Source organism: Panthera leo, chromosome B3 (genome assembly GCF_018350215.1).
Source record: "Panthera leo isolate Ple1 chromosome B3, P.leo_Ple1_pat1.1, whole genome shotgun sequence".
Lineage (NCBI taxonomy): Eukaryota > Metazoa > Chordata > Mammalia > Carnivora > Felidae > Panthera > Panthera leo.
Window position 1 is genome coordinate 49,425,318 of NC_056684.1, and position 19,831 is coordinate 49,445,148.

Sequence of the window (19,831 nt, forward strand, 5' to 3'; positions counted from 1 at the left end):
TTACAAGAAACAGAAACAAAAACAATCCTGGATCAGGGAGAGATGGGTTTTTGTTTGTTGTTAACCAAACCATGATTGATACAGAAGAATCCAATGGGGTCCACTAATGAAGACACTTCACTTTTGGTGAAAATAAGTCCAATTTTCTGAAAAACAAATAAATGAAAAACAAGTGGAACAAAAACATCCTGAGAATGTTACCTAAGAATGAGACACTGAGAAATTGGCTAGTGAATGTTTCAGATACACTCAATGAAGGAGAGAGAAACATGGACCATGGGATAGAGGAGGGCTGCAAGGCTGTGAAAACCACAAAGGCCCCAGGATAGAGCAATGAGACAATTGCAAGTCAGTGAAGAATGACCTAAAGCCCAGGGAAGGAATATATGAGAATCAGTCAGAGAAGGATCTTCTCTGAAAAGTGATTAAGGCAGAACCCATTGGCATTAAGAGGACTAGAGAGCATCTATTCCATGCATCCTAGAAAAAGGCACAGCTTGGAGAGAGACCTGGGAAGGACTGGGAAAACATGAGCATCCTGTATAATCCTTCAGGGATGCTATTCTGATTTTTCCTCGAACAAAATTCTAAACAATTACATTACTATTTAATGAACAGGTTAAAGTAGAAAGGGGAAAAAGGGACATTTCCCCCAGAAATTTTACATGTTCAAGATAGTTTTGACAAGGTATATACATTTTTTTTTAAATTCCTAAAATTGTTTCCTCAACAACGTTTTTTGCCTTTCTTGGTGTTTTTGGGTTATCCATTATCTGTGATGAAGTGCAAGACAATTTAGCTTTTTGGTTTTTTTTTTTTTTTTAAATATGGCAAAGTTAAGTACAACATAGTCGACAATTTTACCTCTCTGGAGGTATATAGCTCAGTGGCATTAGATGCAATCACATTGTTGTATAACCATAACCACCATTCATTTCCATATAGTCTATCCTTAGCAAGAGAAATCACTTGACTGCTATTGTATCTATCTTCTTTGCCTTCATCCTGTTATCACTTGAAAAGTAGGATTGTTTTCAAAGTGTTGGACTATTAAGAATAAATCTGCAGTGAACATACGTGTACAAGTCCTTGGACAAAGATTTCATTTCTCTTGGGTAAATAACAGTGAAATTTCTGGGTTATATATTAAGTGTATATTTTGCTTTGTAAGAAATTGTCAAATTATTTTACAAACTGTTCTACTCTTCTACATTTTCACCAACAATGTGTGAAAATCCCACTTGTTCCATATCGTTGCCACAATTTGGTACTCAGTTGGATTAATTTTAGCCATTCCAGAGGATACATACTGGAACTCATGATTTCAATTTACATTTCCCTGATAACCAATGATGCTGAAGCATCTTTCATGTACTTACTGGCTGTTTTTACAACTTCTTTGATAAAATGTAAAGGTTCGTTATGTATTCTGATATGAGCTCTGTATCAGGTATATATTTATTACACATATTTTCCCCCCAGTTCCGGGATTGTCTTTCCATTTTCCTAATTATGTCTTTCAGAGGAGAGAAGATTTTAATATTGATGAAGTCAAATTTATCAGTTTTTTATTTATGGTTTCATGACTTTGTGTCTATTCTGATATTTTTGCTTTCCATCCACAAAGATTTCCTTCTACAAATTTTACAGTTTCATGTCTTATATTTAGATCTGTGATCGATTTTGAAATAGGTGATTCTGTTTTAAAAATAGGACAAGTCCCAAATTGCTAGAATACCTTTGTCAGAAACCAATTGACGATATGTAGGTGGTTCTCTCTGGACTATGGTGTTTCATTGATCTAAATGTTTATTGGAACAATCCAATACTGACTTGATTACTGTAGCTTTGTAGTAAGTTTTGAAATAAGATAGTGTAGAACTTTGAACTTCTGGAGTTTTTTTTTTTTTTTAAAGGTTTTAAAAATCTGTATCTTGACACCATTGAGCCATCTAATCAATAACCATGGTCTGTCTCCTGACTTATTCAGGGCTTCATTAACTTTGAACAATATTTTGTGGTTTTCATTGCAGAGGTCTTGCACATATTTTGTTAATGTATCCCTAATGGTTTCATGCTTTGTTGATACTACCATATAAGGGATCCAAAAAAATTATTCCTGACTGTTAATTGGTACCATATGGAAACACAATAGATTTTGGATTATTGATCTTGAATTCATTCTTGCTAAACTCTTAAATTCTAGTGAGGCTTTTGCACAAGTTTTGTTTTTGTTTTTGTTTTTAGGGTTTTCTATTTATATGACAATCTCATCTGCAAACAAGTTAGATTTTTTCCTTTCCAATCTGACTTATTTATTGGTTTTCTTATTTACTTACTTATTTAATGTTATATTACACTGGCTAGACCTAAAATACAATGTTAAATAGAAGTAGTAAGAGTGGACATCCTTGATTCAATTGCACGGAAAGCATTCAGGGTTTTTAATTTTTTTATGTTATTTATGTATTTTGGATATTAACTACCAATCAGATGTATCATTTGTAGATAGCTTTACTCATTTAGTAGGTTGCTTTCTTAACGTCGATAGTTTCCTTTGCTTTGCAAAAGCTCTTGATTTTGATATGGTCCCAATATTTATTTTTGCTTTTGTTTTCTTAACCTTAGGAGACAAACGGAGAAAAATGTTGATATGGCTGATGTCAGAAAAATTATTCCCTATATTCTCTTCTAGGATTTTCATGGTTTCAGGTCTCATATTTAGGTCCTTAAACAATTTTGAGATTATTTTTGTGTGTGGTGTGAGAAAGTAGTCCAGTTGCATTCTTTTACATGTAGTTGTCTAGTTTTCCCAGCCCCATTTATTGAAGAGACTGCCTTTTTCCCATTTCATGTTCTTGCCTCCTTTGTTGAAGGTTAATTGCCCATGTAAGCAAGGATTTATTCCGGGCTCTGTATTTTGTTCCATTGATCCATGTGTCTATGTCTGTGCCAGTACCATATTGTTGTGATTACTACAGTTTTGCAGTATATCTTGAAATCTGGAATAGTGATAACTGCCAGCATTGTTTTTCTTTCTCCAGATAGCTTTGGCTATTTGAGGTCTTTTGTATTTCCATACAAATTTTAACATGCTAGTTTCGTGAAAAATTGTTGTTTGTAGGGAGTACATTAAGCTGTAGATTGCTTTGGGTAATGTGGACATTTTAACAGTCTATTTTTTTTTCTTTTTTGTTAGATGGCCTTTATTGAAATGAATGTTTTTATCTACTCTTAGTGTGTTGAAATGTTTTTTTCCATCTAGATATTACATTTTATCAAACTTTTTTTTTGCAGTGATTGAGATTAACTTTTTCTGTCCACTGAAGTTACTAAGATGGTAAATGACATTAATAGACAGTTTTTAAGGGGGGGAGCACAAGTGAGCAAGGGGCAGAGAGAATCCAGGGGTGGGAAGGCAGAGGGGGAGAGAGAGAAGTGGGGTTCACCTGGAACAGGGCACGAGCTCACCAATTGTGAGATCATGACTTGAGCTGAAGTTAGATGCTTAACAACTGAGCTCCCAGGTGCCCTACCTTAATACTTTTTTTAATGTTAAACCAACCTCCTGTATCTGATAATCCTTACTTGCTCATGATTTATTATCTTTTAACATACTGTTGCATGGTATTTGCTAATTTAAGGAATTTTTTAACTATATTCATGAGAGATGTAAACGTTTTTTTCTTTTCAATGTCTTTGACTAGTAATAGAGTAATGCTGGTCACATAAAATGAGTTGGGAGTTGTTTGTTCATTCTGTGTAATTAGTAAGATTTTATTTTATCTATTGACCAGTGAAGCTACCTGATCTGGTGTTAAACTTTTTTTTTTCTCTCTCTCTGTCTCTCTCTCTCTCTCTCTCTCTCTCCCTCTTTTTGGAAGGGAGGAGGGTTTTTAATGAGGATTCAATTCAAGTTTTGTATGTCTGGATCAGTTTTGCTAATTGATGCCTTTCAAAAAAATTATCATTTAATCTAAATTGCTGAATTTATTTGCATGGCATTTTAAGTGATATTCTCCTAATATCTTTTTAATATCTGGATGATCTGTAGTAATCTTGCTTTAATTAGTAATACTGGTAACATGCTCTTTAATTATTTTCTCAGGTTGGCTAAAAATCTATCATTTTGTTCAATCTATCCTGAAGCCCAGCTTTTGATTTAATTAATTGACAAAGTTCTTCTGTTTTCTAGTTTACTGATTTCTGTGCTCTATTTGATTTATTCTACTTAATTGGAATATAATATCTTTTTGTTTTTTTATCTTACTAGGTGGAAGATGGTACTTTTGATTTTAGAACCTTCCTAACATAAGTATGTATGTATGTATGTATTTATTTATTTATTTACTTATTTAATGTTTATTTTTGAAAGAGAACACGTGCATAAGCAGGGGAGGGGAAGAGAGAGATGAGAAAAGATGATCCTAAGTGGGCTCCGTGCTGACAGCATTGAGGCCGATGTGGGACTAGAACTCAGTAACCATGAGATGAGGACCTGAGCTGGTCAGATGCTCAACTGACTGAACCACCCAGGTGCCCCCTAACATAAATATTTAAAGCCATAACTTCCTTGTAAACACTGACTTAGCTGCCTCCCATAAATTTGATATGCTGTATTTTTATCTTGATTCATTTAAAATTCTCTTCTCTTTATCTTTTGAGCTATTCTCTAACAAGTTATTTAAAACTTAATTTCTAAATATTTGTGAATTTCCCAGATACCGTTAAAATGATTTCTAATTCAGTACTGTTGTAAACAGAACGTTTTACACAATTTTACTCCTTTTAGATTTATTGAAATTTGTTTCATGTCCCAGGATATTTTATATGCTGGTGTATGTTTCATGTATATTCCATTCTTTTTGAGTAAAGTGTATGTGTAATTGTCATTTAGGTCATGGTTCATAACATTGTTCATATTTTATTCTTCTGTGCTGACTTGCTGTCCAATTGTTCTATTGATTGCTAACAATTGTTGAATCTACAACTCTAATTATAGATGGTCACTTTCTCCTTGAAGTTCTGTCAGTTTTGATTCATTTATTTTGAAATTCTTGTAGTGAGTGCATGACGTTTGAGGATTATCAAGGCTTTTTGTTGAAATGTCCTACTTTATCCATCATCATATTTCTTTATTTAGAGTCTACTTGTTCTGACATGGCTACTCCAGCTTTCATATGATTAATTTTTGCATGAAATATTTTTTCATCTTTCTACTTTTAAACTTTCTATGTCATACTTAAAGTGCGTTTCTTGTAGACCATTTACAGTTGGGTCTCTTTTATCAAGTCTGACAATCTCTGCCTCTTAAATGGAAGGTTTAGAATATTTATAGCTCTCTAAATGTTTATCTCTATGGTTAGGCTTGAATCTACTGTACAGACTATTTGTTTTCTGCTTGTCTCATTTGTTCTTTGACCTCTTTTCCCTCTTTCCTGTTGTCTTTTGTATTAACTATTTTTCAGAATACTACTTTATTTTATTTCCACTATTGAATTACTAACCATATCTCTCTATCTCCCTCTTTTTTTTAGTGGTTGCCATAGGTTTAGAATATTCCACAGTAACCTTTTCACGGGAGAATGTCAAAAATATTAAAACAATATTCTATCACTTGATGTATAACAATCTTGGAAAAAATTTTTCCTTTGCTCCATCCCATCTTTTGTAGTATTGTCATAAATTTTACTACTACATGCTTTGTAAACTCCACATACATTATAATATGTGTTTTAAATGCTGAATTCTCTGCTAAAGAAATTAAGACATGATAACATAGTTGATAGTTAACAAACATAACATTTATTATTTATGGTTGTCTTTCTTTTTTAAAAAAATTTTTTTATAAAGAAAATTTTAAGTTTATTTTGAGACAGAGAGCATGGGGGAGGGTCAGAGAGAGAGCAAATCCCAAGCAGTCTCCACACTGAGAGCACACAGCCGGAGGCAGGGCTAGAACTAAGGAACTGTGGGATCATGACCTGAACTGAAATCAAGAGTCAAATGCTTAACCACTGAGCCACCCAGGTGCTCATCTTTTTTGTTTTTTCTGAAGAAAGGGCTTTACTAATTTATGTACTGAATGTATGCTGGTGAAAGCTTTTCTCACGTCTTGTCTGGAAGTCTTGATTTTTTTGCATTCATTTAAAATGAATGTGTGTGTTGTTGAACATGGTAATCTAAGTGTGTGGTTGCTCTTTTTTCCTTTAGCACCTTAACAATATTGCATTATTTTATTGGTGGAATGGTTTTTGAAATGTGGTATTTCTTCATTATTATGTATTCCACCCTATATGTTTTTACAGTTCTCTTTATTACTTTCATGAATTTGATTATGATAAGCTTTGGTATTGTTTCTGAATGTTTGTTTATTTTTAAGAGAAAGCGTGACCTCATGTGCATGACTGGGGGATGGGCAAAAGGTGATGGGGACAGAGTATTTGAAGCAGGCTATGTGCTGACATCAGACAGCCTGATGCAGGGCTTGAACTCAGGAACTGCAAAATCATGACCTAAGCTGAAGTCCCATACTTAAACAACTGAGCCATGCAGGTGCCCCTGGTATTGTTTCTTCAGAATCTGACCTGAGTTTTATTGAGTTTCTTGAATATGTGAATTTATAGTTCTCATCAAATTTAGAAAATCTGACCATTGAAAAAATCATTTTCCCCTCTTTTCCTTCTGTGGCTCCAGTTACATGCGTGTATATATTACATTGCTTGATAAGTTCTCACAGGTCATTGAGGCTCCATTATTTTTTTCAGTCTTTTTTTGGTAACTCCTTTTGGATAATTTCTATTACTATATTTTCAAGTTTACTAATACTTTCTTAAGCAATCTTCAGTCTATTGTTACCCAAATGTAATGAAATGATGGTTTCAAGTATTGTAATTTTAATTTCTAGAAGTTTGTTTTGGATGTTGTGCATATCTTCCATTTCTTTTCTTACCATGTTGGTTTTCTTTTAAATCCATAGTCATCTTTGTGTCAGATATACTCATGGTACTTTATATTTACCTTTCTACAATATCCAGCACTATTTAAATTACTCTATTTAAAACCTTGTCTTTGATAGTTATGAGGACAGTGAACAAGTCTGTCTTGTTCTCAGATACCCTCAGAATTTAGCAGTGTTGAAAACAGATTAAATTCAGTAAATATTCATTGAAAGAATGAATGACTTTAAAGACATTTTATTTTCTACTCCTCAAATCCTCACCCTGTGGTCACATGAAAATTTCAGCTATGGCATAAAGCTGCCAGAAGGTCTGAGAAATAAGGTTCATGGATAAATGAATGATTCATCTAAAAGATGAGAATGAGAAATTGTCTTAACATTTGGGGCAGAAATTGTTACTGTTGGGGGACAAGTTTGTAGGAGAATAGGGCTACAAAGGAGAGCCAAGTATTTCTTTCTGGAAATTAACTGGAATCTAGCATTGTGGGAACATAAAGAAAAGGAAGAGAGAAAAGACAGGATGCAACACTTGTGTGGGTTGGAGTTTGACTGGAAAACAAGCCAAGAGATGTTTTAAGAACAAAGATGGTTAATACAAATTTTTAAGAGTTGAGTTTGTTTCAATATAAATCCCATCTGTTCACACAGAAGAGACTTACCTAAGTGATGTGTGCACAGGCTGTATCTGAGAAAGAGGATATGAAAACTTAATAGTAATCAATTGAAGGAACAGAGTCTCATGTCTAGAAAGTGTAACTGGGACTAAGTATAACATACATAATACAGCAAGATAATTGATAAATTAAGCTAGTTCAGTGAGAGTTTAGAGCAGAGGTAACAAGAATATAAACCCTTCCTGCTCTCCTAGGAATTTGCAAAAATATTGGCACATCATAAGACTTTGGCACAAACTTTCACTTTTATATTACTACAATCTTACCTTGATTTTAAGAGACCTGGTAACTTCAGGAAATATTTGAGTCAAAAATAATGGGTCAGTATTAAGTGGGATTGCATTAAATGTCAGGTGACTGACTTTACAAATAGGTTACATAATCCTCTTAAAACCCCTGTGAGGGAAATGCTCTTAAAAATCTAATGTTAGTAATGAAGGCATAGATTTTAGGGAGACTGTCAATTATTTAAGGTCACACAGCTTGATAAGAGGATGCTAGTAGAGAATATTCTGGCATGTGTAAAAAAGACAGGTGGTTGAAGTAGTAGGAAAAAAGGCAGTAAAATGCAAAACTACAATTCTTCACTCTGGCAAGATCCACAAGCCATTTTTTCTACTTCTAAAATACATGCACAGAAAATTCCCAAGGTTGCCATTATTTGATTTGTACCTGCCTTGCCCCCCAGATGCAGCCATCTTATTGAGGCTGATGATATGGTAGCTAAAAGTACAGACACTAGAGCCAGAGACTTGTAGATTTGAATCTTGGCTCTGTCACTTTGGCTGCAAGAAGGTTGTACATCCCTTTCAACTTGTGAACCTGTTGCTTCATATGTAAAATGGAGCACATTAATACTAATGTTGGCTGTTCTTGTCAAGATTAAACAAGACATAGAGTATAAAGAGTTTAGCATTGTGACTAGCACATAGTCAGCTCTGCATTTGTAGTTGTGGTTATATCTCTCCTGTTACATTCTAACTTCATAGGTGGATTAAATAAGTTTGAGAGGAGAACAACACTTACTCAGCACCTACAGTGAGTTAGGCATCCTTTTAGACAATTGGTGTACATTATTTGTTACTCAAGCTCTGTCCTTTGTTCCCTATAAACTACATTTTGCAGTGGAGGCATTTTGAGGCTAAGGAGGAAAAAGAATATATCCAAATAGACTGATCCCTTATAACCTGTGAGGTTAGCTATTAACCCAATTTTTCAGAGGAAAAAACTGAGGCTGAAAGAAGTGAAATGCATTTATATATCTGTATACTCAGTCAACAAAGGTGGATTTAATGTACATTTGTACCAAAAGTTCTCTAACTCCTATCCCACTATTACATGTTGGTTTCCTTAGGCTATATCCACGTTTAGGGGAGGGATAAATCTGAGCACCTTTGGAAGATTAGTAAGTGGCTAGAAAGAAGGTATTTTTGCATTAGACATTCTACATGAAGATTTTATGTCTAAAGGAGGAAGGAGTTCAAACAGGACTTCTTGGGAGAAAATCTTACAAAAGAAAATATGTTGTTTGTTCTCAAGTATAGCCCAGGTTGGATGCCCAGGGACAAACCACCTGTGATAATGAAGGTGTTTGAGTTCACAGTTGAACTAACACAACCCCGGACTGAGGAGGTTGACCTACTTGTACATCTACGTGTGGAGTAGATGTAGGTGAAATGTAGATGAAAAGATCACTGATGGAAGTACAGACTTTAAACTTACCTGAACAGAATATCATTCTTCTGGAGGATGTTGCCAGCATTAGTGCCATATTATATTTCCTGGGTTTGTGGGTACTGAAATTCACTAGGAGAAAGGCAGGAACTTGGTGATATTGGAAGAAGTTTTGTTTGCCATGCTATAAGGGGCCACTTCAGATAGAATGCTTAAGTGTGTGAGAGGCTAGTTTGGTTGGCATAGTGGCCATTGTGGTTGATGCCCTGATAATATTTGTACCCCTTGCTAATGAAATTTGGAGAATTCTCCTCAGCTCTAGTGGAAGCCTTGATTGATAAAAAAAATATTTTCATTCCTTTTGTCAATGATTGGTTCAGAAAATGACATCTAACTTGATGAGATGCAAGAAAACCTATCCCAAGCCTTTGGGGGAAAGTTTTCTTCTTCAGAGGGTCTCATGAGAAATTAGTCTTTCTTTGGCTCAAAAGTAAATAAGGAAACTATAGCCTTAACCTGTTATTGACTTAGAACTACAAAAAAAAAAAAAAACCCAGAAATAAGATGAAGCTGTGCATGGAAATGGAGAAATAGAAAGCATACAGGTCTTGGATAATGAGGTCAGATGAACTGGTCTTGAACCTGTTCTACCTCTGTAGTGAAGTTTTGTTTTGTTTTATTTTGTTTTGTTTTTTTGGTAAGCTAATGTTAGGTGAATTTTTATTTCAGCTAAAATCATCCTTATTTGGATAACAAAATTGGACAAAAACTTTCCAATTCTGCTTTTGCCATTTAGGTATCAGTCAGCTTGTGCTCAACACATAGACATAGGAGTAGAAGAAAGACCTAAAATATTTCTACTAAATTAGTAGAGGTGTTGAGCTTGGAACAGAATAAGAGATAAGATGGAAGTATAAAAGGATGTTTATCCTTGAGATTAAGATTGCATGCTGAGGGAATGACAGTTGATCAAATTATTTACTAGGTAAATGTTGAGATTTGGTTATTAACTGAAAATGAGGGATGGGATTCAGAAAACTTAAGGAGGATGGTAAATGTTTTAACAACTGCTATTTGGGATGGGAAAGGAATCCATGGAAAATAAGTACTGAGAAGCACCGAGGGCCCAGCTGAAGTTGGAGATCATAAATTTGTAATGGAGATAATCAGTTTGTTTATGAAGCTCTCTCCAGCAGAGCTGTGTAAGCATGAAACATAAGAAGAACAGTAAAAGGACAGTGGGGATACGGCAAATTGGGGATTAAATGAGCAGGTGCAGTTCAAGAACTAGGGCCAAAAGAGTCAGAAGTTCCAAAAATAAAGTAAGCCTTATCTTTCTTTTTAAAATAATTGACATTCTTCAGCATTTTTTAAAGTTTTGGAAAGTAGAATCTCATATGATAGAATGATATTGTGAGGCAGGTTATTAATCCTAGTTTACTGATGAGGACTTGGGGATCAAATTCACTTATTGATTCATCTTAGTCATTTTTTAAATGCCTTAAAGAATGTTAGGTGTATGGCAGATTTGACTTTAGGTACTAAAAATTCAGACATGCAGGTTATAGACCCTACCCTCAAAATGTTCACTCTTTGGTAATAATACAGACAATGTGGTTTAAAAATAAACACAATACACTACACAAGAAGCCATAACTGGATCTATGGAAACATAAAGAAGGTCCCTTCACCCAGACTATGGAGTTAGAGAAGTTTGCCCTGGCAGGGTAAGGTGTGAGTGAGGTTTGAATGAAGAGTGTGAATTAGCTAGGAAGAAAGGATAGAGAAAAGGGATTCTGTTTGAAGGAGCTGCAGGTTTAAAGGTATGCACTTAAAGAAGAGACAGATGCATTCTTAGAAACATAGCAGTTTTGTGTAACTGGAGGGCACAGTGCAAGAGGATACAGATACAACAAGGGAGTATTTGGGAACTGATCATTATTTGAATGTTCCCCCCACAATACCATACTCAATACCTTAAAGGAATCCTCACAGTTTGGTTGTCTCTGAGAGAAGTTACACTGGTATAACTAAAAATGGAAAAACGACCAACTTTTGCAAAGATGGCTATTATAAATGAAGACCCATTATTGTTACTAACCCATCTGTTCATTCAGGACCTTCAGTCTTGTAAGAACATCTTGGGACTTACAGGAATTCTTTTCATAACAGCTGGTGAACTATAATATCACAGAGACCTAGTGTTCTTGATCCAGCATCTTTGTGTCCCCTCTCAAATCCACCTGAAGGGGTTTCAGTATTATTTGGGTTGGAACATAAGGATGCCATTGTCTATGCCCCAGGTGCCTTCTCCTGGTGTCCTCAGAGCCACTGTATTTTTTTTTTTTTTGTACATAGTGGGAGGTAGGGTCTCCATGAAGATCGTTAAGTTCTCTGCTCTATGTCCTACTTTGTCATCTGGTCCCCAAGCAGCATCCCAGATAATGCCAGGTATAGTCCTTCAGCCACTCATGAGCCCTGAGTCCTCATCTCCTTGATATTTCAAACAATTTTCAAGGGCTGGATGGAGTAACATCTCCCTTTCCAGGTCTACCCTAGTTTACCAAACTAGACAATAGCCCCAAACAAAGATCTTTTAAGCATACCATTGTATGGGAAGAGATCCCAGAGGAGTCTTTAAATCTCCATTAGTTTTATATCAAATCAGGTTGTATTTGGCTCCACTGAGACACCTGGTACATTTCCTTTTCCTTTTTCATCTTCATCCACTACCCCTACATGTTTTCGCCCTTCCACACTCCTCTACTTCTGTCTTATCCTTTGATACTGAGAAATGCTATTCCCTGAGGGGACCTGCCTTCTCCACTGTAGATTCCCAGGAAGAGGAGGAGAGTTGTTTGTAGCAGCCTCTTCCAAAGCCTCTTGGAACTACTCTGTAAAGATGTTCTTGGTATCTTTTTCCCCTTGGTAAAAGCTGGTAAGAGTCTGTAGCCAGTTTTCTAATAGTCACCTATTACTTGATAGTGTTGCTTTATTATGTTCAAATGTCTAAGTCACTTAGAGTCCATAGTTCATATAATTGATAGTGTAAGGAACTCTAGAGAAAGCACCCCATCCACTCTCCCCTTCTATCCTCCCTCAGTTTATACATAAGAGAGTCTAAAAGGGTTCTTTGGGGATCAGGAACAGGAATGATGTGGGTCTCCTGACCCCCATACAAGTGTAGTTCGAATGCACAAGAAGCGGGGGACGTGTTTAAAGTTGGATCTGTACAGTAGTACCATTAAGATGTTTGTAAATTCATTACACAAATGAGAAAACAGAAACTGAGCCTCTTCAAATTCATATAGCCAGTTAGTAACAGAGCCATCTTGGATCTTATTCACAGCAGTTCTCTCTGACTTCATGAAAATTAGAGAAACTTTGACTTGAAACTAATAACCTGAGGTGCACACTACCCAAACACGTTGTGACAGATGAATGATATGCAACCACATTTATTTTTTGACCAATGTATTTCCTGAAATCCAGATCTGTTCCTATGAAATTGTTGAAAGAAAAATGAACTGTTAATTTATCCTCAAGCCTCAAAAAAAATGCCATTGGAGAAAACCTTAATGAAAAACCATCAACTTGGCAGGAGGATATTTTATTTTTGAGAGCTCACCTATCTGTGCTGAAAGAACTTTGAGGGTATAGACAGTGCGGATATTTAAAGTTTATCATCTCCATTTTCTCGCCGGAGCTGAGAAGTTTTCTCTGATGAGATCTGGCTGTATCTTCTATGACAGGCTGATTGACATGCCTACTTATAAATAAGAATTTTTGTAGTTTTTAATTTTCAAGGAAAATTAGATCTGTTCTTCATGATGGGGGAGTGTGTGAATATATCCATCAGCACCCCATATAGGAAGGAGAATCTTTGACTTTATATAAACAGTGTGTTATAATAGAAGTGACCTTTTCCCTATACTGCTATGTAGATACTTAACTCTGGGTAAATTTGAGGCTCTCAGGTCCTCTGGTTTCTGTTTTTAGAAACTAGGTAATCTCTGAGGTCCTTTCCAGCTTCAGGACATTAAGTCTCTTGCTTCTCTGTGATGTCACCTGACTGTAAACTGAGAATAGAAGATCCATCTTGTCTAGTTAGGGAATGCATACTTGCTTTAAAGAATAATAAAACAATGGATCCAAAAGCAAAAATCAACTGCTGGAACTCTACCAAAATAAAAAAGCCTTAGCTCAGTGAAGGAAACCAACACAGTGAAAAGGCAACCTACTGAATGGGTGAATATATTTGTAAAGGATATATCTGATAAGGGATTAATATCCAAAACATAAAAAAAAAAAACTTAGACAACCAACACCATAAGAACAATCTGATTTAAAAAATGAGCAGAGGACCAAAATAGACATTTATCCAAAGAAGACCTAGACATGGCCAGCAGACATATGAAAAGACATTCACCATCACTAATCATGAGGGAAATGCAAATCAAGAACAAAATATGATAGCACCTTAAACCTGTCAGAATGGCTAAATTAAAAAAAGACAAGAAATAACATGTTGGCAAGGATGAGGAGAAAAAGCAACCTTTGTGCACTGTTGGTAGAAATGTAAGTTTCTCTAAGCACTGTGGAAAACAGTATGAAGGCTTCTCAAAAATAAACAAACAAACAAACAAACCACTACCATATTACCCACTAATTTTACTACTGGGTATTTACCCTCCCCCCTGAAAACACGAATTCAAAAAGATTCTTGCACCACTATATTTATTGCAGCATTATTTACAATAGCCAAGAAATGAAAGCAACCCAACTATTCATCAAGAGATGAATGGATAAAGAAGATGTGGTATACATATTTATCAGCCATAACAAAGAATGAGATCTTGCCATTTGCAACAACTTGGGTGGACCTAAAGGGAATAATGCTAAGTGAAATAAGTCAGAGAAAGAGAAATGCCATTTGATTTCATTCCTCTGTGGAATTTAAGAAACAACATAAAGAAAAAACAGACAAGAAGCCCCCTAGACTCTTGTTAAAAAATGTTTATCTATTTAGAAAGGGAAGGGGGGGCAGAGATGGGGGTGGGGTGGGGTGGTGGTGGTGGTGTGGAGGGAGAGAATCCCAAGCAGGCCATGCTGACCTATCCTTAGACTCTTAAGTACAGAAACCAACATGTGGTTGCCAAAGGAGAATTTTGGGGGGGGGAGTGGATAGATGAAATGGGATTAAGAAGTACAAACTTCCAGTTACAAAATAAATAAGTCAGAGATGAAAAGTACAGCATAGTGAATGTTTGGTGACGGATGATTACTAAACTTCTCATGGTGGGCATTGAATAATGTATAGAATTGAATCATTATATACCTGAAATGAATATAACACTATTAATTATACTTAAAAAGAAATGAGATAAATGATATAAAAGTTCTTAGAAAACTAAAAATCATGAAGCAAATGATAGGTATAATTATTACATAAGTACCCAGACTATTTTTTACTAAGTAGTAGCTGGCTGCTTAAGTAACAGAGTTCTTGTGAGAAGACATTATATAAGATGTGATTTTTTTTTGGAAGGAAAAGGACTAGAAGGGATTGTATTCTGCATAAAATCTATAAAACTATGAATTTTTATTTTACAAAATGATTCAAATTAGAGTGTACAGAAATAAATGTCATATTATACTCATGAGGTCAGTGGATTCCATGAGGCAAGACTCAGCTGGCAGAACTGTAGTCATAGGAAACCAAGTATATTCTGGGCTTCCAAAAGGAACAAAGAAGGAATTGTGTAGGGAGATGGCCAGTGTATATGTGAGAAGATAAAGGTTAATAAAATCTATGATAGAAGAAGCCATAGAGATCATCTGGTCAAAGGATCATAAAATCAAATATGTCTGGTGTTCAGTGGGTTACGTCAGTGAAACGGCACAGTGAGGACTATGTTGTAGTAATGGGGATGACTGCAACTCACCTCCAACTGACACATTCCTTATTGGGAATGTGGGACCCATGTTGATGATACTTGAAGAAAAACTGAAAAGAGGGATTTTTTAGGGTAAACTTTTTTTTAAAAGTTAATTTTTGAGAGAGAGAAAAAGAGGGTGATCATGAGATGGAGAGACAGAGGATCTGAAGGAGGCTCTGCCCTGACAGCAAAGAACCTGATGTGGGGCTTCAACTCAGAAGCCATGAGATCATGACCTGAGCTGAAGTCAGACACTCAACTGACAGAGCCACCCAGGTGCCCCTTTAGGAAAGTTTTCTAAAATCGGTAGACTGCGCTTTAAATGATCTTAGTGTATGATTTACTGATTTGGGGTCTCTGGTATAGACCAAACCTTACCATTTAAAATAACCAGAGCATAAGAGACTTAAGAACTGAGAACAAACTGAGGGTTGATGGGTGGGGGGAGGTGGGTGGGAGGGTAGGTGATGGGTATTGAAGAGGGCATCTTTTGGGATGAGCACTGGGTGTTGTATGGAAACCAATCTGACAATAAATTTCATATATTATAAATAAATAAATAAATAAATAAATAAAATAACATAACTTTTTCATTCTATTATCCATCAAATATCTATTGACTACTTATGTGTTTAAAAACTTTGCTAGCTCTAGGGATACAAAGTGGAGTAGATTCTAGTTCTGGGGGACTTAGTCATACAAGTGAGGATAATCATGTAATATGGGAGCTATTGTAACAGAAATGTGTCTAAGGTAAAGTGTGAGAAGACACATGGATATAATCCATTGTATTAGGTGTCCTATATTTTGTTACGAGTTTTGAAAAATTTTTTATTGTTGATATTTTAAGTAAGCAGTGTGCTGAACATGAGGCTTGAACTCATGACCCTGAGATCAAGAGTTGCATGCTCTACTGACTGAGCCAGCCAGGTGTCCTTTTCTCACAGGTTAGTGTGTGTGTGTGTGTGTGTGTGTGTGCGCGTGCGCACGCGTGCGCATGTGTGAGACTTTGCTAATACTTAAGGCAGTGATACAAAATTGCAATAAGCCTCTTTGAGAGACATTCCTAAGTTTCATCAGACATGATTATTTTTAAATGAAAATAACTTTATTCCTGCTGGGGAGAGGGAGGTTTTATCTATGGGAAAAATAATGTAGGAAAAGAACTTTGGAGAATCAGTTGTTAAAAATTTTGGCACAGATTTGATCAAATCATAATAATTAATACTTGTGAAATGCTTTACAATTGATAAGTACGTCTAAAGTGACAAAGACTTTGCAGATACTCCTAACTGGAGTATATTTGGAAATACTGGTAGCTGAGACAGTGGGTGGTCCCAGCTGAGCTACATGGGAATAAATGTGTCTGATGTTATCCCAAGGGATATAAAAGAGATACATATATTTTTCCTTTTTTGACTCAATGAGAAAGGGGGAAACTGCTTCTTAACTTTTGGGGGAAAAGGAGAATAGAGGGACTAAAATGATCAACCCTGTAGGCTTTTTATTCCTTACTGGTTTTGTCCACAAGTGGGGGACAATTCTGAGAAAATCTAGATGCATTCAGTCTGTTTCCTTCTTTCATTGGAAGACAATTGACCTAAAATGCTTTATAAATTCAAGGTATACAACATGTTGATTGTAATATGATTGACATTGTAGCAACAATTAGCACCTCTATCTTGTCAAATAATTGTTTTTTTTAGTGGCTGGAATAATTAAGATCTAGTCTCTTACCAAGTTTGATTACAGTACAATATTTTGTATAGTCAAAATCCTGTGAATTAGACCTTTAAGTTACCTTCTTGAATTGACATTGGCTCAAGGGGGCTGGGAAGATGGTCAACCAAAAAACGGAACATTGACACAGAGTAGAACAGGGAACATTTTCTTGTTTCTTCTAAGAACTCGTAACTAGGGGCATCTGGGTGGCTCAGTTGTTTAAGTGTCCAACCTCAACTCAGGTCATGATCTTGCGGTTTGTTAGTTCGAGCCTGTGTTGGGTCTGTGCTGACAGCTCAGAGCCTGGAGCCTGCTTCTGATTGTGTCTGTCACTCTGCTCCTCCCCTGTTCATGCTACGTCTGTCTGTCTCTCTCTCAAAAATAAACAAACATTAAAAAAATTAGGAATTTGTAACTTAAGGAGTGATGACATTGGGGACATGGAGTAGACAGCAACCTTGCAAACACTGGCGATTTCTGGGGATATACGGGTCATCAGGTAACAGAAAACTGAGGTATTCTCACAAAGTTTACTGAGCAATGAAGACATTTGTGGAAGAGCAGGAAAGAAAAGTGATGGCAGATACCTTTAGGGTAAATAGTTGTTAGACCAGCCTATATGTCAAACACTCCCAGGCACTTCAAGAAACACTAGAAGCCATCAAGGGAGAAAATTTGAGATTACAGACACTCTACATAAACAAATGAGGGAAAAGGTAGGAAACTGGGCTTATTGGTCCCCCCCCCCATTTAAAAAATGTATTTAGGAATGATTGACAGATTAGTTTGAAGTATGTAACACAATGATAAAATATTTGCATACATTGGAAAATGACTACCACAAGTCTAGTTACCATCTGTCAGCATATGAAGTTAAACTTTTTTATTCAGGATGAGCACCTTCAAGATGGATTCTTAGAAACTTTCAAATATGCAATATAATATTAATGACTATAGTCATAACTTAGTTTATAACTGAAAGTCTGTACCTCCTGATTCCCTTCACCCATTTTGCCCAACCCATAACCTACCTCCTCTAAGGCAATCTGTTCTCTGTATCTGTAAGTCTGGGTTTAGTTGTGTGTGTTCATTTTTTTGACTGTTAGTTGGTCTGTTTTATTCCACATGCAAGTGAAATCATATGTGTTAGTCTTTGTCTCTGATGTGAATTAGCTTAATAGCCCAAGGTGTATCCATGTTGTTGCAAATGGCAAGATTCCCTTCTTTTTATGGCTGAGTACTATTCCACTGTATATATACATTACATTTTCTTTATGTGTTCATCCATTACTAGACATTAAAGATATTTCCATGTCTTGATAATTTTAAATAATGATGTAATGAACATAGAGCTGTTACTTAAGGATATTTTTGTTCCATACAAATTTTAGGAACAGTTTTTTCTATTTACATGAAAAATGTCATGGGAATTTTGATAGGGATTGCACTGAATCTGTATATTTCTGTGGGTAATATGGAAATATAATTACAATTCGTCCAATCCATGAACATGGAATATCTTTATATATATTTGTAGCTTCTTCAATTTATTTCACCAGTGGTAGGTCTTTCACCTTGGTTTTTAGGGTTTTCATTCTTTTTGATGCTATTGTTAATGAAATTGTTTTCTTCATTTCTTTGATAGTTCATTATTTGTATAAAAAAATGCAACAGATTATTGTATATTGATTTTCCACTGTACAACTTTACTGAATTCTAAAAGTTTTGTGGTAGCTTTATAGTTTTCTATTTATAAAATCATGTTGTTGGTGAATAGTCACAGTTTTACTTGTTACTTGTCTTTTTGGATGCATTTCTTTTTCTTACCTAACTGCTGTGGCTAGATTTTGAATATTATCTTGAATAAACATGGGCAAGTGAGCATCTTTGTCTTGTTCCTGATCTTAACTTTTCAAATTTAAATATGGTATTAACTGTGGCCTTTTCATAGATGGGCTTCATTATATTGAGGCATGTTTCCTTTATATCAACATTATTGAGAGTTTCTATCATAAATGGATGTTTAATTCTGTCAAATTATTTTTCTGCATCTACTGGGATAAGATTTTTTTATCCTTTATTTTGTTAATATGGTCTCATTTTGATTTTTGTGGATATTGAACCATCTTTGAATCCCTGGAATAAACCCACTTGACCATGGTATGATCCTTTTAATGTATTGTTGGATTGGTTTACTATTGGATTCCTGGAAATTTTTACATCTAGGTTCATCTGAAATAGTGACCTATAATTTTCTTTTTTGTGAGGTCTTCTTATATTGGTATCAGGGAAATGCTAATGTCAAAAAATGAATTTGGAAGCACTGTCTCCTCTTGAATTTTTTGGAAATTTGAGAAGGATATGTATTAAATGAATGTTTAGTAGAATTCACTAGTGAAGTTGTTTGGTCCTGGACTTAGGTTTGTTGGAAGGTGTTTGATTACTGGATGATCTTCTAATTGTAGTCTATTCAGATTTTTTTATTTCTTCATTATTCAGTCTTGAAAGATTATATCTTTCTAGGAATTTGTCCATTTCTTTTAGGTTGTCGAAGTTGTTTATATATAATGGTTCATTGTGGTCTCTTATGATCCTTTGTATTTGTGGTATCAGCTGGAACTTTGCTTTCTGTTGAGCCCACCCACTTCCAGCTAAATCCAGCTAAAGTTTCATCAATTGATCTTATCAAGGAACCAACTCTTAGTTTCATTATTTTTTTTCTTTAGTCCTTTTAGTCTCTATTGTATATAATTCTGCTCTAATATTTATTATTTCATTCTTTGACTAATTTCAGGTTTTGTCTTTTTTTCTTCCTTTTTCTATACTTTTCTATCCTAAAAGGTAAAAAGCTGCATTGTTTG